Genomic DNA, 27,506 nt, shown 5'->3' with positions numbered 1-27,506 from the left:
TCACGGTATGGATGTTGTATTTGTGTCCTCGTTGTCATGGCAACTAGAAAAGGGTTAAGCCAGGGCCTCAGAAAACCCAGAGGGTGTGCAGTAAAATATCATAAGTGTGTATATACTTCCTAAAATATACTTCTCAAATATGGATTAAGAAATCTTAAAACCACTGTCTTAAAATTAATTTTTCATTCCTAGTATTCAGGTTATTGCCTAAAAAGGGTATTCTTAAAACAATCTCTTTCACCTCACTCCTTTTCTCTCTAAATTGTCATTTAATGACCATTTATCTCAAAAGACAGACTATGTAAATACATGAGAAGTGCTTTGGTTTTTAGATATGGATGAGAGACATGCAAATGAGAATATGAATGAAGTTGTTTTCTGGCTGAAACAAACTGTCTTTTTTAGATCTCTCTTTTAAATCCATTTATATGAGAGTAATAAAACATTTTTCTCCATTTATTTAGGAGCTTACTAAATAAACTTAGGCAACCCTTAACAATGCCAAGATGTTAAACATTCACCAGCTCTAAGAATTCAGACTCTTCTTTGTGTTGGCTGATAGCCCTCAGGTCCCTGACTACTCCTTTTAATTTTCTTACACACTTTACCCTGTGAGATAAATTTTAAGAGTTTGTCCCAAAATAACACTGGGTAGGAGTACAGAATCCAATTCTGTTTGTTTTTGTTTTTGTTTTTTGAGATGGAAGCTCGCCCTGTCACCTAGGCTAGAGTACAATGGCGCAAGCTCAGCTCACTGCAACCTCTGCCTCCTGGGTTCAAATGATTCTCCTGCCTCAGCTTCCCAGGTAGCTGGGATTACAGGCACTGGTCACCATGCCCAGCTAATTTTTGTATTTTTAATAGAGATGGGGTTTCACCATTGTGGCCAGGTTGGTCTTGAACTCCTGACCTCGTGATCCATCTGCCTTGGCCTCCCAAAGTGCTGGGATTACAGGCGTGAGTCACTGCGCCTGGCAGAGAATGCAATTTTTATAAGGCCCAGAGCCATTGCAGCATTAGATGAAACACCATATTTTATATCTATACATCTTTCCTAGTTACATTTCCATGTGCAAAAGGAGGATGGGTAAAAAAACCTTCACTAAACAGTTCCCTGTCCCACTGCCCATTTCATAAGGATATCAGAGAGAGTATTAATACATCCCCTGGTCTATAATGCCTGGTTTAACTTTTAACCTTTGACACAGTACCAAAGTTTTCCACACCCTGTATTTATTTCAAGATATTTCTATGTAGGAAATATATTTTATAATGAAATAATAAATTTCATTTTATAATACACATAAATTTATGGGAATATACTTAAATGTTCACTTCCAACCTTTGATACAATCTCATATTTAATATCTAAGAATCAAAAAAATAGTTCAGGGTCAATATCCTGGCCCTTCTTCTGCCATCTGGTGGAGAAATAGAGAAGCAGTGAAACTGAAGAAACCAGGAGTTTCTTCAGTCCTTAAATGCATCAGTCAGCAAATGCTTGTGGGATATTATTACTATTTATTATTATTATTCATCAAACAGTACTCATCAAGACACTTCGCATGATTAAACATCATGCTCTGCAAAGTAACCACATTCAGTCTCTGTCCCCAGAAGAACTATGAAATATTACATGATTGAAAACTCCCGGATGATTTAGTTATTTTCAAGCAATCAGTTCAACATACGGTGTAAGGAAAGGACTCCTTAAGACTATGAGGTTAGCATTTAGCTCATTTTAGTAGTAATTTGCTTTATAATGATATTCTGACCCCAAGATGCTCATGCTTTTCTAAGCACTTCTAAAGAGAAAGAGAGAAGGGAAGGAGAAAGAGATGGATGCAACTCTCTAATGCCTTACAAATCCCCAAAATGACATTTTAGGCTCATTTTTAAAACCATTTAAGTGTGTCTCAAAGACTCTTTATGAGCAAAAATAACATGTCCATGAGGTATCTGCATTTTCATCAAATTTATTATAGTTTACAGGGTGTGGAGAGCAGAGATGTAATAACAAACATCCTAACTGTCACAGACTTGAGGAAAGTGACAGCCTCCTCAAATTAACTGGAACAAAATGATGTTCCAAGCCTGCTGAATTACCCCATACATAGCCGCATCTGAATTCCCATCTTCTTGCCAAATTCCACAGAAAAGAGGCAGCCAGAAATCATGGAGGAAATACATTGATTGCCATTAAATATCCTGCACATTTCCTGGAAATGTGGTTCTTTATGCTGATGGATTCTGGTTGAAGGCACTCAGGACCAAAGGGCCATGCTGTTTTGTATTGACAGTGGCTATTGGCTTGGTCCATTGCCACATGCTCTTTGATTTTAAAAGGGCATTGAAATCTAGGGAAGACCCTTCACAGTGTTCCATGACATAAATAGAGAAAAAAAGCAGTGCTCATGTAACCAATGCTCTCTTAACTCGATGAGGCTCTCAAAGGGGCTATGGAGCAGAGTGAACTCCCACCCCTACTTCCTGCTTCCTCCACTCAGCACCCTCTTGGCCCAAACAACCCTTCGGCTTAAAGAGGGGAGGAAGGTTCTATCTTGAACATTGCCCATTATAAATAATCAATGTGCATATTTTGGATAAGCACTGGGTATGTGATGCTTTTCTAAACAAAATGAGAATTTATGTAGCCCCAAAATAGACTACATAAATTACATCCTTTAAAAATACATCCTCTAGGGTTTTTGTTTTCTTTCTTTTTTTTTTTTTTTTTTTTTCTGTAGCTGCTTCTTTATTTCAACTTCCCCACACACATCTTTGACTGCTGTGGCAATGTGAAAGAAAGGTCAATGCAATTTCACAATTGATTCCTACAAATTCTTTCCCTACCAGAGTGTCCACGAGGGAGATCAAGTAACGTCTGCCCATAAGTGGTGGGTTTGGAACCCATGGAAGAGTAACTGGTGATCACCTGGAGCCAGTATGGGTTTCTTAATATTAGGTTATGTCAGTCCAAACTCATTTCTTTCATTGAGATTGGTACTGTAGTATAAATGCAATGTATCTAGATGACAGCAAAATTTCCGGAAAGGTGAAGGAGAAAAAAATGAACTGAATCCAAATGTGCTGGATTTGGGATAGATAGATAGATAAATAACAAAAGAGGGATGTTTCCAGTAGAAAGCTAAACCATTCTGTTCTTTTTTCACATTTTAATTAATAACTTGAAAGAAATATAATAGGCACGCCTTTAGAAATTTGTCCAATAAACATTCAACTGAAGATGCTCTTGATGACAGAGCACGGGCTGGGATTCGAGGGTAGCAGTACAGGCAATGCAGAAAGCCTGACCTTTGGGAGGCTGCAGGCTCTTTAATTACGCTGATGCTAGAAAGCAGGAAGAACTAAAGATTGGATAACAGAATCACAAGCAAAAGCCGTGCAAACATTTTTTAGGCTATATTTCGCAGAGATGTATGTGGTATTCTAAATTCAAGATAAAAAAAATAAGAATCCAGCAACAGAAGAAGAATCCTCTTCCAGGATAGGAAGCTATGGCGTTAGTAACTGCTTCATGAAAAAAAAATTAATGGTTTGAGATGACCGATATAGGGTGCAATGTGACGCAGCTCCCCAAAAGAGCAGTGCAATCTTGGACTGCGTAATATAGACATATGAAACCAGAACAAATTGGCAACCACCCCTTTATACTTTGTGATGTTTCTAGTGATCTCAGAGTGTTATATTCTCCAGTGGACCCTGTACATTAGTTGGGTCACAGACAAACTAATGCCTTCCCAAAATATCTACTGAGATGATGATGGGCTAGACACTAGAAGCTATTCTCCAGCAAATGTTTATTAAGTGCCTACTTTGTTTCAGTCACTAATTTTGATGCTGGGGATAAATGATGGCTACAACGGACAAGGTTCCTGTTCACATGAGGATGATTATTTAATGGCTAAACAAAAGACAAATACATAGTGGATAAGATAACTTTATATAATGATAAAAGCTACTTTAAAAACCACCAAAAGCCATGTCACATGAAGCACATTGAAAAGTACTAGATCTGATGTTTAGACTGGAAGGGGAAAGATGAAAGGAACACACAAATATCTTATTAAAATATAAGAAGATTATTTTACATAGGAGACAGACTAAATATATTGTGTAAGGGCCTGATGAATAGAACCATGGCCAGCGAGAGACACAATTGAGTCAACATACAATAAAACTGCCTATAAATCTAGTTTTCCCAAAGGAAATCAAGGCTACTCCAGAAGAAGATATATTCTCCAATCTACTTACCAAACCAGAAACTGCACAACCCTTTTGATCAGGAGTTGTAGGTCCACAGCTGGAAGGTTCAACCTCTGTGTCCCTCCAGTACTTCGCAGGTGCCACTAGTAGCTCTTATTTCTCAGCCCATGGAAATATCATGTCTGTCTCCCCAGCTAGACTGTGAACCTCACGAGAACGCAGGCTGTGAATACATATTGTGACTTTCCTCCTAGCACAGCACATGACACCAACAGGCACTTAATAAATGTTCAACAGAAGGAATTAAAGTATCAAATGAGTAGCACGATTGGAAGACTTTTAAGATGCTTACCATCATGTGGTTCTATAAGTTGCACGTATTTCAGGGAGTGGGTTATAGAAAATCTTAATTGTTTGCTCGAAAATTTCAACTAGACATCCCTCAAATATCTAAAACCCAATAAATTAAAACATGTACCTCTTTCCCAAAATAATTGTTTCTCTTCTTATATTCAACGTCTTATAAGGTGGCATTGTTATTCACTGAAACAAAGGATCTGGGCATAATTCTGGTTGATTTTTTTCCCCTTCCACTCCATAGTCTCTCTCTCTCCAATTCCTGGGTGGTTTCCTTAACTTTGCCTAAACCATCCTCTCCATCCCCTACAACCTTGGCTCAAGCTGTCGTCATTTTTACCTGTTTTCATAATCAGGAATCATTCAGTCCCAAGTGACTAAAAACTAACTCAAGCTTGCTCAAGCAAAAATAAACTTATTGGTGTATATAACTCTGAAGTCCACTGGTAAACTAGTTTCAGACACAGGGGGATGTAGACTCTAGACTGTTAGAGGCTCAAACAATATTAATACAGCTCTGTTTCCCCTTCTTCTTGTTCATTTTCCTGCAAGTATTGACTTAATGATCAGATTTTCTCCATGTAACAGGAAAGATGGCCTCTGGAAGCTGCAAAGCTACATTCTTTTATAAAGAAGAAGAAGAAAAAGAAAGAAGAAGGAGGAGGAGGAAGAGGAGGAGAAATAATTCTATGTCTAGGCGTGCATATGTGAATTTTCAGTAGAGAAGCTTGATAAAAACTGCTTGGATTATGTGCCCACTTGAACCAGGGATGGGTCCTATAATGGGTTGAGTTTGGGTTATTTGTCCACCCTTGTTTGAGTGGGCCAGGCAATGAGAGACAGGTGATTCTCTTCCAAAGAAACAGATGTTAGACAAAAAACAATAGCCGTTCTGTACAGTCACGCTCTCCCACTAACTCCCTAATTATTCCATGTCTCCTACTTCCTCAGTATATGCTGTTTGTTGCCCTCCCACCAAAAAAAATGATCTTCCTAAACAGCAATTCTAATTCTCTGTCTTCCCTCCTGAAAATGCTTTAGTAGCTCCTACTGGCCTGTAAAGTCAAGTCAAACTTCATTAGATTCTCACTCCTGCCTACTTCTGATGTATTTCTCCCTAGACTACTATCCTGGTCAAAGCTCCAGCCATTCTCAACTGCTTGCAATTTATCAAGCATACAAGATTATTTTTTGCCTTCAGTCTTTACTCACAGTGTCCCTCTTCCCTTCCTCCCATTAATTCCACAATCCCATTAATTTCTTCCCAAGAGGTTGCCCAGTAAGCATCTTCCCCCCACCCCCAAAAAAGCCTTTCCAGCTCTCCCTCAGGTAGGATTTATCCACGTGTGCCCTGTACACACCTCTGTCTCTTTAGCTCATGCATTCGTTTACATGCTTGTCCCCATCTAATAACCTGTCAGCTCCTGGAGGACAGCAATCAAGCTTCATTCATCCTTGTGTTTCTGGTAATTACCTGCAGACAATAGGCACCTAATAAACCCTTTTGAGAGAGAATGAAAGAGAGGAAGGGAGAAAAAAAAATAAAAGGAGCGAAGGACAGGAAGAGATTCCCCAGGGCTTGTCTTTTCTTCCCAGATAATAAATACATTTTGAAAATAATATTCTGGGCAAAAGCTCTTGCCTTTGTTATCTAAATCAAGCCATGAGTAATAGTGAGAATTTCAGGTCCAGTCACTGTGGAAGGTAGATGCAGGGAACATGGGAAGAGGGGACAAAAAGGTGACCTTTTATGGCATGGGTCAAGGTAGAGCCCCTGCATCTCCCACCCATGTAGAGCGGGAGCCGGGTCACAGACTGATGACGCGCCATCTGCAGCAACATGCCATGGCCTCCCTGCTTCTGGCTTGCTTCTGACTGGGCAGTCATGTGGAGAAATGAAAATGAATGGAGAAATGAAAAAGGCGACGTGATTTTCTGCTGAAAGCATTTCCAGTCATAGGTCTGAGTGCATTTTAATTATACCTGGACACAGGGGCCCCCACTCAGACGTAACTGCAGTCCCAAGTGGACTGTCCCTGTGACAGTAAAGAGTTGTCTGAGCTTGTGCTTCTCTCCAGAGCCTGACATCACACTGATCATTAAGCAACTGCGCAGAGGAGCAGCTGGGTGTTTCCATGGCAACCTGCACTGGGTTGCCTGCAGAGCTTGGTAACAAGAGCATTTTATTATGGGTCATTAAGGGCAAAAGGCTTGATTTACATTATTTCCTGTAAAATCCTATTATTTCAGGTGTTACATTCCATCTCCATCTATGCTGCTTTTCTAGAAAAAAATCATGTGGGTTATTAGGTGGAGAAACCACAAGAGGCTTCAGGTAAACCGAGCCATACAGTGATCTGTAGATGAGAAAAGTATTCTGCCAAAGGGATGTGTGGTCCAGAGGTATCTAGTGTTCTCTGAGGCCAGAGAATTCCTGCTGTGAAATGTGAAGTCATTCTTTTTATTGTCTGTTCCCTTTGCCTGAGTCATGCTTTTGACTGGTATCCATGAGGATTCTTGGATTCTGTGTTCTGCTAAATAAGTATCACCAAATCTGGCCTCACTGTTCCTTAGCCACATCAGCTGCTGTCTCAGGGGTCTTATATTCCAGAGTGACCAAAATGCAGCAAATGGTAGCTCCTATCAGCATTTACGCACATAAAGTTCTAGAAGGCTGTGAGCCTCTCTCTCTCCTTTTATCTGTACTTGGGAGCAGGGAGATTAAGCGTTCAACTCTAGCCAGTGTCTTTCTGGTAGCCCAGGCCCCCGGCCAGCACTGCACGCTGACCTGGAGCGGATGGACAGTGATTGCCTTTGAAGTGTGGTAGCGTTAAGTCTATTTGGGGAAGGGACTCTGGAAGGTCATTGTCTCACAGCTCCATCTGCTATCTATGATTAAGGATATCGATTCTACAGAGGCCATACCACAAATGCCATAGAATGTGCTCAAGCTTCCAAACCTGTGTAACCTGACACTAGTTAACTTAGGCCTTTCTGAATGCTCGCAAGTACTTTATGACTGAGATGATGCTGGGGGTCTTGCCTGCCAGGATGAGAACTGAGAACTAGAGACAAGCAGCAGTGGGGTATCATTCTTAAGTTTTTTGAGCTCATTTAGTACTGTTAGGAATATGTGAGAAGCTTCCCTGTTGAGAAAAAGCATTTGCCTAAGTGAGTGGAACAATGGGCATGTCATTGAATTAGTTCACGGTTTCACTGGCATTTCACACCATCCTCCAAGGATGCAGTGATCGACTTCAGATGACCCAAAGCAGAGCAGTGACCAGCAAGTGGGTGATTGTGCAGCCTCTACTTACAAAGATGATGCTACTGAATTGCAGGCTATTTTTTAACAAAAGACTCCCTTCTCTTAATATTCAACAGAACTGTTAGAGCTAGAAAAAGTAGATTTTTGTGTCAAATTGCAATCTTTGAACTATAGAATTAAAGCATCCCTAATATGAATAGTGCAATCTCTTCCATTTGGATTGAGTGACCCAAGGCAGAAGGCAGGAGAATTAAGACAATGTAGAGAATGTTCTCAGGTGTATCTCCTGGTGAGACAGAAGGACCAGAGAGGTGAGAACAGTTCAGATTTCCTGCTGAGCAGCATGAGGCACCAACACATAGGACATCCAGTGTACCTTTCAAGTCCAGAAGATATGACTTGAGGGTCACGACAAAGAGATTATTTTACAACTTGCTTTTCTTGCCCCACCAAAGGGTTTAGGCTAGATTCAATTTGGAAAATGAGGCCATAGTCATTGTATGTTTAAATATTGTGAACAGAACATATACAGAGCAGATTTAAGGAGTGAAAACATATTAGACATAATATTAGACATAATAATAATAAAAAAAGACATAATAAACACAAAATTTTAAATAAAACCCAATTCAATAAAATGGAAAGGTCCTAAAATTGTAGTGGTGTTAGTTACTTCTGAATGTGCCCTTCCCTTGTGTATTCCTGGCTTCTAAATAGAAAAAATTAACAATGATCTGTATTACCAAAAATAACAGTGAATTAATATTATAATGGCTTGAGCAAGATGAACTAATTTAAGGAATCAGTTATATCTTAAACCGTTAAAAATTAAAATAATCTTGTTCTGAATGAAAGGTCCGACCTGCTTGTGAACATGTCTCAGAGAAGATTCCTCTTTCATATCATTTCTCTTCTTACTAGTTGTGAAGAAAATCATTACAACTCTCCAGGCCTGTCTCTCCTCAGTTCCTGAAGAAATCGTTACCTTGTCATTTAGCATTGGGCCTACGAAAAACCAAAAAGTGTTGTTGAAAATGAAAGGTTTAGTTATTTCAATACTTTGGCATAGGCAAAACAGTTACTTGAAATATTTTTCTTTTCTTTCTTTAAAAAAGAAGAGTAATATCAATTTATGAGAGGAAATTTAAACTAATACTGACTCCTGGCTTGACACTTCTTTTCGCACTGCTTAACTTCAACACTCCTGATTCCATACCTCTTGCTAACACTGGTGACCACAGAGTGTATTAACACAGTGACATTACGTTTCCTCAGTGTGAGACCTTTTATTGTTTGATTGGATGAAATGGTCAAAGATGTCAAAACAGTCCCCTTATAAGATACCTTTACAGGCTAATTGGGAGTCAGCAATGGTCAGGCCTGGAGACCATTTAAGTCACAGCAATCTCCAGGGCTGATTAACAAAGAGATCTATAGTTAAAATTTCATAGACTAGCAAAGCAGAATAATAGCTTTTCACTGTCTGTGTCTGAGTCTCAGGAGTTTTAAAATCATTAGAGTTGTAACAGAAAACTGGCTATGGGGAGATTCCTAATGAATGATCTCAACTTTACCATAGTACAGCTCTCCAGAGACGAAGATTTTATGACTGCATGGTGGCTTGGCCCAGATTTCCTACGTGTGTGAATGCCACCTAATGATTTTCTGCACCATCTTGGTAGGATAGTAGGAGGCCGGCACACTGGCTATGGAGTGCAGATGGAGCTACTAAGCCATTGTAGTGGGTATGGTATTTATGTTGGCAATGCATTAAGCCACACTCTTTTTAATTTCATTTTTAAGGATTTTAGGTACACAGCACAGGTTGATCATACTCATTAGTCAAAGTCATGCTATTACATCAATCTGAGAAAGTCCTTGATTTGTTTTAGTACTTTTCTATTCATCTTCCATTTCTCATCCTATCCCTTTCCCTATTCTACTGGGAAAGTATGTAAAAGTATGTCCTGTCCTTCCAAGTCCACCATATGTAAATGTGTACATTATGATCCAGCAATTTTGCCCCTGGAAGCCAGACCCCAGAGAAAAGCTAGTACAGATTCACAAGGAACTGTGCACGTGTTTCTTTTTCACAGAGTTGTTTGGGGAACAGTAAAAAGTTGGAAGCCACATGTGTCCATCATCAAGTGAAGAGATGCATAAATTATGGCTTATACACATGGAAGAATACTATGTAACATTTGGAGGTAAGGAATTAAATTCTCATATAGTAGCATGAAAAATGCATGAAACAGAATGAGATCTAGAACACAATGTCATTTATGTAAAATTTTCAAGCCATACACATAAAACAAGGCTAAGCGTTTCTGAAGATACGTGATTATTTCTTGTTTTTCAAGGAAAAAATGGATGTAGTTTATTAAGAATGAAGAGAATAAGGACAAAGAAAAATAATAAATATAAGAGAAGGGGAAATGGAGTGGCCAATGGATACAATTCATTAATTACATACCAACACAACACAAAGTATGTTACACTCATTCTCTTATTTCAAACATATTAACAACCTATGAGGTAGATACTATTATTTTCCCTACAGACTTGGAAAAGCTAAATATCTATCCAAAGTTTCACTGCTGGAAAGTGGCAAAGCCAATTCACACACGTAGGAAATCTGGGCCAAGCCACCATGCAGTCATAAAATCTTTGTCTCTGGAGAGCTGTACTGTGAAAGTTGAGATCATTCATTAGGAATCTCCCCATAGCCAGTTTTCTGTTACAACTCTATTTCAGCTACCAACTAACTGTTAATGGTTTTTGTTTCCAAGTGTCTAGATTCCAGGAAGTATTAAAAGTAGAAGACACAAATATAACCAACATTAATATATTCAGCTTCCTAGAAACACATACATTTGTGTCTGATCTATACCTTACTGTTTCATTAATTTGGTTAGCGTGAGTTGATATCTAAGAAACAAAGAAGGCTAAATGCACTTCAAAATTTAATTTCTGGATGTGGAAAACAGAAAGTTTCACAATGTGGTGACTCATCTCCTTTACTGACTCTGAAAACCTGACTTGACCCTATGTTTTATTTCTCTTTAAACTCTGTAGATTTTTCTCAGTAGATTATTAAGCTTCTGAGAGTATGTGTTGTGTTCCTTATTAATATAAAATATAATATAGTTGAACTTTAAAATATGAAAGAAAAATGTTAATTAACTATAATAAGCCATTAAACTTTCTTCCTAGAAGTTTTATGGGATGTGTCTAGGTTGCTAGAGATTAAATTTAATAGCGATAAAATCTCTTGGCTATAAATCTAAGTAAATATAATTTTTTTCAAAAAAGAGTCCATAAAGCCAGGCCACACACCTATCATTGAGTTGAGGCTCTTCCTGCTCTGTAATAGCTTCGCGGAAATGTCTTGTGAGAGCTCTGGCAAAGATGGCGCAAAGTCTGCTTCTGATCAATGAAAGAAACCAAGACCAACGTGACTGACTCCATTGGCATCACTAAGTAATATAAATGCTTGAGATTTTCGCTATTCTCATAAATATTTTCAGTATGTAATCCAGAAAGAGAAGTAAAAAATTCAATTAGGAAGCCATGACAAAAAGTATTGTCTGTTGATAATCTCATATGAATCCTCAAAAGCTAGAAGAAAAAATTGGGGGTAGAGTGGGAGGGGAGACGAAATTTGTCTTAGATGAACTTTGATATTCATGACTCCAGAAATAGAAAAGGAATCGAATAGTAATAGCGGAAGGCAAATGTAATACTTTCTATCTCTCAGATATTTACTAGCACCTATTACAAAAATATTTTGATTTCCACTAAGAAGAACCTAATTAAGGGATTCTACATGGATTCTATTTCTTTCTGGAAAGCAACGGTTCTTTGTGGTTTGGGGGTTAGAAACCTCTTTTAAAATTTCATGAAAGTTAGAGACAATCTTTTTGCAAAATGCACACACATGTGTCATTTTGCATAAAATTGCAGGGGTTCATAAATCCAAAACACAAGGACCTAGATTAAAAAGATCAAACATATACACTATACAGCAATGCAATCAACATTTCCCTCACCAGTTCTTTTAAATTTTTTAAAGTTTTCTAAGAAACACCTTGACATTTACCATTTTTGCAGGTGTTCACAGATTATACAGAAAGAAAATCAATCATACTAATTTGAGCAAAGCCTAATTTTGACATAATTAGATTTTGTTTATTTAACTGGAGCTGCCATTGAATTCCGCAAATTGCAGACATCATAATGACACTTCCAGGAGCAAGTACCAAAGGACACAAAAAAATATCTGGTTACCAAGGAGAAGTCTAGCGATGCCTTGTACTTGTGGAAGGGGGGCAATACTAATCAGTGGCTATATAAAACTAATAGCAGACAACTAAGAGTTCATCAATGTTTCTAACTTTTTGAAAAAGTAAATCTATTAGTGTATTCCAGTGGGGTGTAGTTGACACTCAATTAAAATATTCTTGTCTAACCCCCATGACAGGTACATTATTAAAGTTTAATGCAATCATATTTTGGCAGCAAATAGAAATGTTATTTCCCAGGTGCACTGAATCAAATTGAAAACATTTGTTAAGTGATGAGATCAATTCTTTTTCTTGGGATAGTCTAACGAGAAGCATTTATCCATTCGGAAAGGCTTTAGGTTCCAAAGTTATATGTGCTACTTACCTTAATGTTCATCTCCATTCCTCACTGTCTTCAAAACAGGGTGCAACAGAGATCTAAGATATCGTTAGAATCTGTTCATCTAGCTCAGCCATGCCTAATGAAGGATGCCATTTTCTATTTTCAGTTTTTTGAAGTTGTTTCTGTGTGGATGATATTATTTAAAGCAACATGACAAATACAAACTAGATAATGAGAAGGCAGGAGGTATTATGAAGATCCCTGAAACAGGAAGCAGAAAGATTGGGTTTGATGCCTGGCTCTGTCACTGAATAACTGTGTCAACCTGCATAATCTCTGTGGGCTTTAATTTCCTCATATATAAAGTGAAGATAGAATGCTTATCTGTTAGGGATTTTTCCGAGTTGTCACACCAGCCATTATAGGGAAGTATGTTTTTCTCAACATTCCAAATGTACTTTACATTTACTTTTAAATTCTTTGTAGTATCAATGTATACAATTTAAAAATGTGAATATTACCACAAGATCCGAAACAACAGCAATTTTTAAAAACCAGCAGTTTCCTTTCCAATTCCTGCTTTCCAGGGACAATGACTTTCAATCAATTCTTTTGTTTGTTTTGTCTTTTATCTCCATTTTTAATTTTTTTTTTTAAGATGATGTTTTGCTCTTGTTACCCAAGCTGGAGTGCAGTGGCATGAGCTCAGCTCACTGCAACCTCCACCTCCCGGGTTCAAGAGATTCTCCTGCCTCAGCCTCCCGGGTAGCTTGGATTACAGGTGCATTCCACCATGCCCGGCTAATTTTTGTGTTTTTAGTAGAGGCAGTGTTTCACCATCTTGCCAGGCTGGTCTCGAACTCCTGACCTTGTGATTCACCCACCTTGGCCTCCCAAAGTGCTGTGATTACAGGTGTGAGCCACCACGCCCAGCCTATCTCCATTTTTATAATATGCTTATAATTTCTGGTTGTTTCCTTATATTCAGATATGGTATATTAAATTTGTAAGTTGGATGATGTGAAATTGCTTCCTCTACACCACCCTCAATACATACACACTTTCCTCTCACCCACCCTCACCAAAAAAGTTATCACAATTTGTGTTTAAATAAGTATTCAGGGCTTACATTATTATGGCAATAAAAATGTTTAGAGCCGAGCCATGTAATCTACTATGATGCTATTTCTTTCGTAGAGAACTTTTTCTCATGTTATTTGTGTTTGTATATATGCCTTTTCTAGTTTCCTTTTCATTAATTCCTCTTCCAAATCTCCCCCTGAACTACAAATACCCTGTCAACATGATGAAATGCATCAGGTTCAATTTCTTTCTCCTATAACCTTCTTGAAGTCCTTTGTCTTGCTGCTGTAATCATTACTCTTTCTTCCTTTCTTCCTCCCTTCCTCTCTTCCTCCCTCCCTCCCTCCCTCCTTTCTTTCTTTCTCTCTCTCTCTCTTCCTTCCTTCCTTTCTTCCTCTTTCTTTCTTTCCTTCTTTACTTTCTTTCCCCTTCCTTCCTTCCTTCCTTCCTTCCTTCCTTCCTTCCTTCCTTCCTTCCTTCCTTCCTTCCTTCCTTCCTTCCTTCCTTCCTTCCTTCCTTCTCTCTCTCTCTCTCTTTCTCTCTCTCTTTCTTTCTTTCTCTTTCTTTCTGACAGAGTCTTGTTCTATCACCCAGGCTGCAGTGCAGTGGCATGATTATGGTTCACTACAGGTGAACCTTCTGGGCTCAAGCAATCCTCCCACCATAGCCTCCTGAGTTGCTGGGACTGCAGTTGAATGCCACCATGCCTGGCTACTTTTTGCAGAACCAGGGTTTCGCCATGTCACCTGGGCTGGAATCATTACTGTTTCTATGGACTCCTAAGGATGTATCCTCCCCAACAACCTGGTGATTTCATTTTTCTCCTGCGATTAGAGCCCCTATTTCCTAAATTTCTTTCTTGTTTGTTTTTTCTTAATTTAGATAGAGTACGTTATCTCGTTGCTTCCTAAGACATTATGTGTGAAAGGTAAATTTTTGAGATTTGAAAGTGCCTCATTCTTAATTGACAGTTGAGTTGTGTATAAAAATAAAGATCAGAAATTATTTTCTTGGAGAAATAATATGAAGTGAGGTATGTTTTTCTCTGTTCAAAGACATTGTTCTATTGTCTGCAAGCTTTCAGTGTTATTCCTAAGAAGACTGATGCCATTCTAATTCCTAAACTATAGTGTGTGACCTATTTTTTCCTCTCTGGAAATGTGTTATGTTTTATTGTTCATGAATGTGATAAAATTTCAGGACCTTGCAGTTTTGTTGTCTTTTCATTTTGTTGTGCTGCTGTACACTTGAAGGGCCCTTTTATTGGAATTCTCATGCCCTTCACTTCAGGGAAAATTTCCTGCATTACTTACATGGTAATTTCCTCCCCCTCTGTTTTCTAATCCCTTTTCTAAGAACACTTCAAACAGTTTGGTTTTCCATCTGATTCCACATTGACCCCTTAAGAAAAACTTGGTATCTTCAAATCCTAATTCCTGGAAAGGATGGACATAGCAATGCTGACTTCATAGGGCTGCTCATACAAGCCACTCAGCCACTGTCATCCACAACCCTGGGCCATAACTCAGGTCACAGGGATGCAGCTTTGCTCATTGCTTACACAGCCAACCAGAACAAAGATTCTCACATTGCCCTTTTTTTCCTCCTTTCTCCCCACTCTCTTTCCTTCTTCATCCTTCTTCCTCTCTTGTCCTCATTTGTCTTCCTCACCTCTCTCCCTTATGACCACTTTGTTCTCTTCCTCTTTCACCCTCTTCCCTTTTCCCTTAAACTTCACCATCTGTCTCCATCCTCAAAGTCAGGGACACAAACCCCTGAGCATTGTGCCTAAACATTGTACAGTGCAAATTCCACTGAAAAGGTAGACATTTTTTTGATATGATACAATGCTATATTTCTTTTCTTGGGCTGCCATAACAAAAAAAGCAAAAATTTAGTATCTTAAAACAACGCAAAGTTATTGCCTTGTGGTTCTGTAGGTCAGAAATTCAAATATGAATCTCACTGGACTAAAATTAAGATGTCACTAGGAGGCCAGGTGCAGTGGCTCACAACTGTAACCCCAGCACTTTGGGAGGCCGAAGTGGGACGATTACTTGAGTCCAGAAGTTTGAGAACAGCCTGTACAACATAGGGAGACCTCATCTCTACTAAAAAGAGAAAAGAAAAACAAAGATGTCAGCAGGGCTGAGTTCCTTTCTGGAGGGTCTGGGGGAGAATGTTTCCTTGCTTTTTCCACCTTCCAGAAGCCATCCACATTCCTTGGTTCCTGGTCTCTCCCTCCATCTTCAATGTCAGGAACAATAGGTCAAGTCCTTCGTACAGTGCATCTCTGAAGAGGTAGATTTTTATAGTATATTTGTATTAGCTAAGTCATTAGAAAGTAGTCTTTATATGTTCCAAAGGCAAAAATCAAATAAATCAGTAAAAAGTTTCTAGTTAATTGCTAAGTTTTATTAAACACTTATTATTTGCCATTCATTTTGCATGTGTTATCTGATCGAAGCCTTTTAACAAGTCTATGTAATAGGTACTCTTATAAGCACTGACTTAGATATGATGAAATGTAGGGAAATTAACTTCTTTACTCATGGAGCCACAAGAGAGGCTCATTCACAAGTCTGTCTGGTTCTCAGATCCATGCTGGTAATTAATCTACTATGGTGCTTCCTGACAAACATTGTTCAAGGCATTAACATAACCTGCTAGGCAAGCTCAAATAATCCAAGCACCCATACAATTTAAAAATTGCCTTGAAATTTTTCATGCCCTCTGTCTGTTTAGCAATACCTGCCTCTTCCACCTCTTTGCAAATCTCTAGATTCAGAGATGGATGAGTTCTGTCAGCTCCTCTCCATATCCTGAGCTCTCCCATCCTCATGGGAAAAGGGAATACAGAAAAAGTAGAGTTTTCCAGATTGTTTCTAGTCTGGCTTACTTCTTTTTGGATGGAAACATTTGGCAAAGTGATCTTTTTAAGGCTATTATAACAATTATATGCAGCAAGCTTTTTAGGGTTCATTTAAATAGAAGTGATTTTCATCAATTCAAGTTCCTGGTCTGCACTTCAGTTACTGTGGCTGTTTTGTTTTGAGCTGTAAATCTAGTCTGACTAATGCAGGATAATGAGCAAAGTCTCCCTGCTCTCTCTTCACTATAACTCAGCCATGTATCGTAGTACAAAATCTCGATTCTGACTTTAGATATATATTGAGCAGCTTGTCAGAAGCTCAGCTGGCATTGTGTATGAGGGTAGGAGGAGTTGCTACAATGTAGACGTAACAGAGTTTTTTTCAAAAAATGTTTTCTTTCAAGTGACTTCAATGCCCTGATTCATTTTCAACTTGGAAAAAATATCAGGTACACAATGGACTCTTAGAGCTGGATTTTGGTAAGCACAATGTATAATTCAGTATCTTTTTTTGTGAAGGCAATTTTTATTTTTAAATTTTTTTTATTTTTATTTGTTTATTTATTTTGAGACGGAGTCTGGCTCTATTGCCCAGGGTGGAGTGCAATGACGCAATCTCAGTTCATTGCAACCACCACCTCCTGGGTTCAAGCAATTCTCCTGCCTCAGCCTCCTGAGTAGTTGGGACTAAGGGTGCCCGCCACTGTGCCTGGCTAATTTTTGTATTTTTAGTAGAGACTGGGTTTCACCATGTTGGCCAGGATGGTCTCAAACCCCTGACCTCAGGTGATCCGCCTGCCTCAGCCTCCTAAAGTGCTGGGATTACAGGTGTGAACCACCATGCCCGTCCTGTAAAGGCAATTTTCAAAAAGCTATTTCTATCATTTTTTAAACTGATGTGTTCTTCTTTGACTGCCACACCAACTTTATGCCTTATTTTCAACATCTTCAGGGTATTTTTTTTTTTTAATTATTGCTTTAAAGTCTAATGAGTCCAGGCATGGTGGCTCACACCTGTAATCCCAGCACTTTGGGACGCCTAGCTAGGTAGGTGGATTACCTGAGGTCAGGATTTCAAGACCAGCCTGGCTAACATGGCAAAACCCTGTCTCTACTAAAAATACAAAAATTAGCCAGGTGTGGTGGCAGTTGCCTGTAGTCCCAGCTACTTGGGAGGCTGAGGCAAGAGAATCGCTTGAACCTGTGAGGAGAGGTTGCAGTGAGCCGAGATCACACCACTGCACTCCAGCCTGGGTGACAAAGTAAGATTCTGTCTCGATAAATAAATAAATAAAAATAAAAATAAAGTCTAATGAATCATATAAAAGATACTCTAAAATATGTTCTACCCTTCAAAACTAGTTAAGTCTAGTACCTGTTTCATAACAAACAATGATCCCAGTGAATGTTCTGCTGTAATTTCCATGGTAAGAAACAGTTCTTCATAGTCATGTGGCTCCCAGGGTTCTTCTGAATTGGTTTGGAATCCAGGACAAATGGTAGCTTGTTACTTTTAGCAGTCACCACCAGGTGACCCTGTATGGTGTGTGTGGGCAGAGAGGCAGGGTCAGCAAGGTCCCTGAGTATACTGGGTTAAATAGTGCCCTCCCCTCCTCACTCAATTTATGTCCACCTGGAACCTCAGATTGCTACCTTATTTGAAAATAGGGTCTTTGTAGATATAATCAGTTAGGTTAGGATGAGGTCGTACTGGATTAGGATGGACCCTAAACCCAATGACTGGTGTTCTTATAAGAAGCAAAATAAGAGATGGCTGGGTGCGGTGGCTCATGCCTGTAATCCCAGGACTCTGGGAGGCCGAGGCGGACGGCTCATGAGGTCAGGAGTTCAAGACCAGCCTGACCAACATGGTTAAACCCCGTCTCTACTAAAAATACAAAAAAATTAGCCATGCCTGGTGGCATGCGCCTGTAATCCCAGCTATTCAGGAGGCTGAGGCAGGAGAATCGCTTGAGCCTGGGAGGTGAAGGTTGCAGTGAGCTGAGATCGCGCTACTGCACTCAAACCTGGGTGACAGAGCAAGACTCCGTCTCAAAAAAAAAAAAAAAAAAAAAAAGAAGAAGAAAGATGGCTGTGTGATGACAGAGGCAGGGACTGGAGAGATGCAGCCACAATGCCAAGAGCCACCAGAATCTAGGAAGTGGCAAGGAAGGACTCTTCTCCCTCCTTCAGAGGGAGCATGGTCCTGGCAACACCATGAGTTTCAACTTCTTGCCTCTCAACCTATGAAAGCATAATATTTGTATTGTTTTATGCTGCGCAGTTTGGGGTAACTTGTTTCAGCAGCCCTAGGAAATGAACGAACTGAGGAATCCCTGAAGGATGTCACTAAAAGGGGGCAGGCACAGTCAAGACTGTCTTCTCACTCAGGACTCCTGGGCAGAGGACTCTCAGCAGCTACTCTGTGGGCAGCGGGTGAGAGGAATGTCCTGGGGGGCCAGAGCACAGTGACCGGAGATGGGAGTATCTCATTTCAAGCAAAGTGCGGCTGCTGAGATGTGAGGAAAGTCCAAATTTGATGCAATCCTGGGAACACAGAGTTAGAGTTGCAAATTAAATAGACTCCAGGAGTAAACTGGGAGGGAATAGCCTCCGTGACATGGTGATCTTCTCAGTATAAATTTAGGGCCACTGAGCCCAGCCTGAAATTTCTGCAAATAGTTGAACCACAGTAAATGGAAAGATTTTCATTATGAATTATGGGAAAGTGTTCCTTGGGGAAATCCAAGCTTGGTTCTCGAGCCAAGACTCCACTCTAGCTGAATTTGGTCATGTATGCTTATATAATAATGAAATTGATACACTCTTTCACTATTTGATGGTCAGAGCCAAATTATTTTTTAATGTTCGTGCTTAATATTTATTTACAAGCAGTCCTCCAGAAGGCATGGATTTCACTGAGGAGCTGACCTTGGTGAGGAGCTGTACTCCCACCACGATCGCATGACTCTGGCTGCGAGGCTGCTTTGAGTTCCTTTTCTAAAGGGTGTTAGTGTTGGCCGGTGAGAAATTATGAATGGTTACTCTCAGACACAGCTTGGATTGATCCAAGACCTAGTTAACAAAGATGCTCTACATGAGGACAGAAAAGGTAACTGTGGAAACTTTTCTTTAGTTCGGCAAAACTTTTTCCAAACGATTATCTCTTCACATAGACTTTTCTAGACCCAAACCCTCAAGGCTTTTAGAAAGTAATGATTTTCTAGTCTGGATTCAAACAAGACCTAAAGCCTCGAGTGCCTGCCAGGCCCAAAAACATGGTGCGGCTCAGCGTCAAACCTGCATGAGTCTCCTCCCTTCCTTCTCTTAAAACCAACGAAGCTGGCCCAAAACCTTATTTCTGAAATTTTTATGTTTCATTTTTCCCAGAGGAATAAGTTACATTCGGATCCTATAATAATTAAATCACAAAAAAAACCACTGAGGGCATTTGCTTTGCTGAACTGATGAGATGAATGGTTAATTGTCTGGAATTCAGCTTCCTGGAAAGGAAAAAGGAGGTATAGGAAGGCCAAAAATTAATATTAAAATTAAAAACCAAAGGAAAGAGGAAAGAGAAGAAAAGGAAAGTAAAAGAGAAAAAGAAAGAAACAAAGGAGAAAAAACTATAAAGTGGAAGAGGGAGAATGTGGAAACAATATTCCTTTGGGTTGTATATTTGTCTGCTAGGGCCACCACAACAAAATACCACAGACTGGGGGGCTTAAACATTACCAGTTCAGTTTTTTCACAGTTCTGGAGGCTGGACAGCCAAGATCAAGGTGCAGGCAAGATTGGTTTCTTCTGAGGTCTCCCTCCTTGGCTTACAGATGTCCGTCATTTTACTGTGTCCACACATGGCCTTTTCTCCGCATGTATACCTCCCTGGTGCCTCTTCCTCTTCTTATAAAGATGCCAGTCATATTGGATTAGGGTCCTGGTAAGAGGAGCAAAGGACCTGATGTGAGAGTTCAGCACTTGGTTCCAGCCTTGATTTCTCCCTTGGCCAGCCAATTCCCAACACCTAATCCAATATGACTCATTCCAATTGAATGACTTCTTTAGGGACCCTATCCCCAAATACAGTCATATACGGTACTTGGGGTTAGGACTTCAACATATGAATTTGAAGAACACAATTCAGTCCGTAATAGGTTGTTTGGTGACTACAGCTCGCCTTTAACAGGTTGTTTGGTGACCACAGCTATGCCTTCCCTGGTTTAAACTCTTTGGCTCATTTCTTCTTGTTTACTATGGACTGAAATGCTATAACGAATGACTTCTCAGAGCTTAGGCTAGGCCCTGCAATTAGTTCATCCTTTTTCTTAGGAGAAATTATGTCCACAATAATAGCTAATTAACGTGCCAAGTGCATATACTATGTGCATGCACTATCCTCACAACTACATCCAGTTTTCATCTTTGAGAAAAATAAGGTTTAGAGAGATTAAGAACCTTGTTTAACACCCTGAAGCTAGTAGATTCAGCACTCAAACCTAGGTCTGCAACTCAAAACTCCATGCCTTTAAGCACCAAACCATACTGCCATGCCTAGAATGGAGGAGAAAGATCAGAATGTTCTCTCTTGGCATAATTTAGCAGCGGCAAGTGGGTTTTAGCCCCTGGATAGTGTGGTGAGGTGGTTTGCTTGAAGAAGCAACCATAGTTTGTCTTTTCAAATTTCCTTAGATGCAGGGAGATTTCCACCCCCACTCCCTAAGCAAGAAAGGACAGAAGAAATACCCCTGCTTCTGTCTACCCCAGCCATTTATGCCTCCAGGGAACAGGAGCAAAGGACCTCATGTGAAAGCTCAGCACACTTGGCTCCAGCCTCGATTTCGCCCTCAGCCAGCCAATCCCCCATGGGCTCATCTTCTCCTCACTGGTGTAGTAAACCTTCTAGAGCAGTCTCTTTCCCTGGGCAGGGAGAGGCCCCTCAGGGGTCCTGCTGAGCCAGGAACCACGAGGGCAAGGATTTCCAATTCCCTGAGAACTATAGCAAGCAAATCAGTCACACATCGAAAGCCACATTTTGCAGTCATTTTTATTGGTAAGAAAATGAGTGCTTTGATCTGCATCTCTCTGTCTTATTTCTCGATTGAGTTCAAATTCAGAGGGATGTAGGGGGTTTTTAATTGGCCTCTCATACAAAGAATGACAGTGAATTTTGGAAGCATACAGACCTAGGTTTAAATCCTAGCTCTTCACTTACTAGCTATATGACTTTGGTCCAGTTACTCAAATTCTCTGAGCTTCAATTCCCTCAGCTTCAAAGCATTAGTCATAATACCCACTTCACAGGGCTCTTTTAACAGTTACATGATGTAAAGTATATAAATCTATGCACCTAATAAGTATTTAACAATTGTTAGTTTCTTTCCTTCTTTTCTCTTCCTCTTAGTCACAATTCAACTTTCATGAGTTATTTTTATTAAAGAAATATATTTCCTAGTCTGTAATCCCTTATTACAAATATTTAAGTTGATTTTATGATATCTCATGGATATTGGCAATAAGACTAAACTTTTATAAATAAGTCTTACTGAGTTGCTATCTTCTGTAGATTTGGTCTTCATAGCTTAAATCTTTGAGAAGATTTATCCTACTGGAAGCAATACATCTGATGTGATTATTTCAGCAGCATATAAACTTTTTAATTGTATGATTTGGTTGTAGTAATTAGGCCCTTTAAAGGAACTTCAAAACAGAAATTTGAACATGTAAGCAATGTTAAACTTTTTAGAATCCGAAGTTATTGTTTTGCCTTCAACGTATAATACTATTTAGAGAAGGTAAAAAAGGGATAAAATATTTTTAGATTTGAAGCAACAATCTTTCAGATTTCATTATTCAATTCTTTTACATTTGTTCTGATGACAGAACTAAAAGCTCAGCCTTCAGAGGCCACACAATGTTGCTTGCCCAATGAGTCCGTGATTAAATGTCTTCTCACATAGAAAGAGAGCAAAAACAAACAAACAAACAAACAGCTGACAGATGAGAACTGAACATTTCTCACTGATGTACAGCATGACTCTTCGTTTGGAGGTGAAAATGACAAACAGGTGTGTGACATTGGCTTCAATAAGTACTCAATCCCCATGAGTAGATCATGGCAGCTCTGCCTTTAGGCTCTGTGCTTAAGCAACTTTCGGGTCCAAGACAGAAGATGTGCCTTACCAGGGCCCTTTGAACACAGGGTTTACAAAGGCTCTACCTCAGGATGTAACAAGCTGTCATGGAGGCAAAGACTAAGTTGGACAGATCCATGGAGATTTTGGCTTAATTCCTGGCTCAAAGCTTAAACTCAGCAGTGCTAACGACGACAGGAGACAGTGGCAGTCCCAGGTGATACTGAGCATTACCCAGGGCATCTTGGTCCCTTCTCTTGGGTATAGGTGATGGTAATATTACCCTTCTCCAACATGGACTTGCTCAGTGCTGAATGCTGCCTTTCCTTCACCTTTAGATTTCTTTCTGCATTGGCTCCAGATCAAGGAAAAGTGAAATAACAGAATATAACTCTAAGTGTTTCCTTGAATTCTTGGAGATTGTTTGCCCTGAACCAATGAGGAAGAAGGGTCTGCTGGTGGTGAGAGGGGCACACCAGCTGGTTTTTTCTGTGCCTGCAGTCCATCCTCAACTACCCACTCAGACACCCATCTTTGTTTCCCAAACTCAACACAATTCTTTAAGAAGGGTAACAAAAGTGCGGCCCTCCCCGCTCTCCTGTTGGCCTAGAAGTCAGAAAAGGGAAAATAGAACAGAAACAGGGAGTTGGCATGAAGTCCCAAATTCTACCCCACTGTAGTCATACTCTTAGTTTTAAAGGATGCTAACTCAGTATTTAACCTTCCTCCTTATAATGACGTAAGGGGTTATAACTGCCATAACTTTGAACCGCCACCAGGGTTGGGGATTTGAAACAAAGTAAAGATGCCATTTCTGGTTTTTTTTTTTAGAGAGCAGCAAGCTGTGACTATCTTCAGTATGTAGTTTTTGAAGTGTGATAGAAGTTATTCCATTCAAAAGAAACTTAATCAATTTTTCTACAGTAATTAGTAGAAAATCATATGAGATTGTATGAAGGTTATGCACCATCTGTTTAGTGACTGCCTTTGACATTGCTAATTGAAATAACTTATTGGAGCAGTAAAATGCTATTGAATGTTCCTTGCCTGGAACATGCTCAGGTTGCCAGCATTAGACAGAAAGAACTGTAAGATATAAGTAGGTGTGAGGCTGTTGACGTCATGCTTCTTTTAGAATTAAGTTTATCTGAGATTTCAAAGTACAAAAACATTTCAATAGTATATCCAATACTTCAATTGTATAACAGAACACATACGCCCTGTGACAGGGCATGTCACTGTGACAAAAGTTAGTGCACCATAGCAGCAATCTTGGCATTTGCATTTTTTAGGTTTAACAAGAAAAGGACTTTAACAGATATGGATATTCAAGGCCAATCTTATGGAGGCTGATGATTTGTTAAATAATTTATTAAAGTGCACTAACTCTGAAATTATAATGTACCCCAATGTGTATACACAGGTATCAGCTACAAGTACAGAGGTCTGCAGACAGGCTTTCTTTAATTAGGAGAAACTGGATGAAGCAGGAACACAGTTGACTATGCTTTTTAAAACAAAAAAAAATCAAAAAGCAATTTCATTATCATATTAAATTTTTCACATATATAAGGTACAATACAATATGAAATGAAAGTTGAAGAAATGTGCCTAACTAGAATGTGATCATTCACGTTTCAACCATTACCAGCCAGTGCTACTGCAAGAAGGCCAAGTCTGCTTTCTTTCCTGTCCTTGAACACTTTTGAGTTATCCCCTGTGCTTTTTGATTACAGACAAGTCCCAGATCTTTATCCTGTTTATGGTACCTCCAGGAGCCCAGCATGAAATTCCCTCCACTGCTTCCTCTCCTGTCCCTCTTTCCGGAAGCCTCCTGAAGGTTTCATTTTGTTGCCTGCTCAGTCTCAAGTAGTCCCCATCACTGACTCAAGTTTTCTATCATTTCATCACTGAGCTCTGATAGTGAGTAATGAGGCATAAGACAAGATACTACAACTAACGCAACAGTTCAGCTCAGGAAGGAAGTTGCATCTCATCAAAGTTTTGAGGGAAGGAGAATAGAGTCCTGTAAACCAAAACACCAGTGATGGCCTAATAGTGTTCCTACCTTTGTGAGATGTCACAGAGTCAGTATCATTGACAGCTCATCCTCTTCTGAAGGAGAGCTGTTTACTCATCTCTTGGGAAGGTTCAAACTATTTTTTTTTCCTATTCTGCAATCTGTCCTTTTCAAGGCCAGACACAGAGTGAGAAGAATGAGACCTGGTCAAAAACATCTCTTTCCTCCTAGCTTCTCATCCTTGATCATTTCCTTCCAGTCAGGAAAGTTACTTTCTAGCTCACCGAACACATTCAATGGCTTCCCCACTTCCTCCTTGAACAATGATTACAGCAAGCATAGAACCAATTCACTTCATGCCAATTTTGTGACTCAGAAAGGGCACTCTTCTTATTTTTGTTACTTTGAAATATTTGGGTTTGTGGGAAATGTCTTGGAGGGTTTGCTTTTATTATTTCCTTGCACAGGGCGTTCTCAGTGCCTGGCCTCCTCTTACATTTAGGTGACAATTAGGGTCCATGCACGGTATGTAGCATCACTTCATAGCCGCCTCTTCTCTTTCCTGATTTCCATTAAGCAGAGTTATTTACATTGTTTAGTTTTGTTTCTAACCATAAGAAAATACAGTCATGAAGGCAAAAGTGCTCATGATTCTTGGCTGTGCTCCCCTCCAGTCAGTGTCAGAGAACACCTATAGTCCCCCAGCTCCCACTCAGGCTCTCACCTGAGGTGAGAAAACATATCCGCTCATGGTGGAAAATCCAAAACAGGGACAAAAAAGCATTCCTGAGCCAGGAGCAGAGTCTTCATGGTGTTGCTGATCACTCACATCGCCCCTTCAGCCTGTGCCCTGCTGGGCTCTGGGCCTGAATCTTCACGACTTTATGTCTTGGCTCTCAACACTGTGTGTCTCAGGGCTTGGCCTGGTCAATCTTTGCCCATAGTTCAAGACATAAACTGGTTACCACATAACCTTCCTTTTACCCCAAATGTTGCATAAGATGAAGAAGAAACTATGCATGTGGTCATAACCTGGCACCCACATGTGAGGTTCATGTCAGTGAAACTTTTGAAGAATGAGAAAGTGGCTGGGTAGGGCAGTGGTAGCAGGTAAGGCAGTAGCACCAATGACTTCCATAAACAAATAGCAAATTCCATCCTTCCAGGCTTGGAAAATAGCAATCTCATTCTTTTTTCCTTAGGTAAACATTTAAAAGTAAAATATCTGGAACCACACACTGGACAAAGAGACATTTGTTTTCTTTTTCTTTTTAAAAATAATCAAATAAGAAAAATTATTAACAGAAAAGAGATTGAGCATAAATGCCCAATATCATAAAAAAGATTTGTACTTAATACACATCTCAAACAAAGTTAAAGTGTCCTAAAAACATTTAGCATTTCAAAGTAAGATATTTGCAGAAAGTGTAAGAAACTAACAAACAGTTTTTGGTTTTTTTTCCTCCTCTAATGCAAAATTGCTTTTGTTGTTTGCTCATAAGATCAAGTTGCCCCTTGTTGGCACAGACAGGGGATGATATTTTAAACTGAACTGAATCAAATAAAAGATGCTGGTGGTTTCTTCCTCTTTAGGGCGTAGACCAGCCAGGGCCTTGCCAGGCCTTGGGTCTTCCCAGGGTCACCTAGGGTCATTTCCTGACCACGGAGCAGGCACTATGAAGGGACACAGTATTACTTTGATATCTTTGCTTCAGAGCTTCCAGGGCACAGGCTTTCATTTGAGTTTCTGGTTGGCAAGTTCCCAGAAATATGGTCTTTTAGCCAATATAACCCACCTCAATATTGTCCCAAAGGATTCTAAAATAGATATTAGCCAATCAGGTTTGTAACTAGTACCAGTTTCCCCCCAACCCTTCTTCTTGAACCGTAGCTCTTTCTGGAAAGCAAGCAATTACTACTGAGAAATTATTTGCTTCAAACCCATGAGCAGAGTGCAGAAACAGTATTTTGAGCAGGATGCCAGTATTGTGATGTTTGTTCAATCATTAACATACTACATTTTTGGGTTGAATAGCTGAAGGTCACCTAGAAAGACGGGGACAAGGATTTTGAACCAGAAACACAGATTAGAGAATTTGACCAATTGTTTAATTTTTCAGATGACATTCAGAAAGTTTAGGATTATTAAATCTGGCCTGAGCTAAAGTTTTTGTTTCAGTATCTGGGAGGAAATATTTTGCTAAGCAAATTAAGAGTATAATAAAATTATGTAGTCCATTTTAACCTACTAAAAAGAATAAGGTATAACTATTTTCTTTTTGTTTTATTTCTATAGGTCATTGCTTTGTTTTATAGTGAAAACAATTTTATTTCACATAGTGATTCATGTAACTTTTTTATGATAGTAAGAGAATGAAAGAGTATGTTTAGAAAGACTTGAAATTGAGTGGCAGAAGATTTTGTTTCAACATCTCACTTCTTGATCTAGCTCCATATTTTAAAATTAATTTTTATTATATTCAGTCAGTATTGATATAATTATATTATGATTGTAGGTAATTTGATGAAAAATAGCATCAAATCTAATAGGACTAGGAATGACTACATTATAACATATTATGTCTTTGAATCAGCAGTACTATATCAAACTACTTTTTCTTTACATTAATTACTGTCCTCTTTTCACAGTACAGCTGAAATAATTTCCTTTTTGGGAAGCCAAAAGGCAAAGCAGAATTGTTTCTCAGTTTAAGCAGCGGGACATTTCATATTCAAGGTGTAAGGTGTGAGGCAAGAACCAGGTGAGATGGGCCAGGAATGTGGCAGCAGGTAAGAGCCAAGCAGCTCAGCAACCAGACAGCAAGAACCCACCGTGTCTGGAAGAGGTGACCCCAGCTGGTCCCCACTATTGAGACAAGGGTAAGGTTTTCTTGAGTCTGACTCAGCCAAGAAGACCCAAGG

General features: G+C 39.5%; 1 protein-coding gene and 1 long non-coding RNA gene across 6 annotated transcripts in view; both read right to left on the bottom strand.

Annotated features, from left to right (window-relative positions):
- Positions 1–13,158, bottom strand: part of LOC101001049 — a 145,204-nt gene extending 132,046 nt beyond the window's left edge. For 2 of the 5 annotated variants that reach the window (XR_001896808.3, XR_002518340.2), the window contains exons 1-2: positions 11,189–13,158; positions 4,276–8,857 (exon numbers count right to left, since the gene is read on the bottom strand). This is a non-coding gene — a long non-coding RNA (uncharacterized LOC101001049). Of the gene's footprint in view, positions 1–4,275 lie in introns of all 5 variants that reach the window. The other 3 variants (XR_004178693.1, XR_002518339.2, XR_002518338.2) reach the window with 3 other exon arrangements.
- Positions 13,159–19,268: 6,110 nt separating this feature from the next.
- The window catches only part of LACC1 (laccase domain containing 1), a 139,546-nt gene continuing 131,308 nt past the window's right edge, over positions 19,269–27,506 (bottom strand). Inside the window, exon 9 of the transcript XR_004178690.1 lies at positions 19,269–20,370. The gene's annotated coding sequence lies outside the window, so the exon portion shown is untranslated. The remainder of the gene's footprint in view (positions 20,371–27,506) is intronic.

Source organism: Papio anubis, chromosome 15 (genome assembly GCF_008728515.1).
Source record: "Papio anubis isolate 15944 chromosome 15, Panubis1.0, whole genome shotgun sequence".
Taxonomy (NCBI): Eukaryota; Metazoa; Chordata; class Mammalia; order Primates; family Cercopithecidae; genus Papio; species Papio anubis.
Note: the sequence above shows the minus strand (reverse complement) of the source record. Positions and strands in the feature narration are given on the sequence as shown.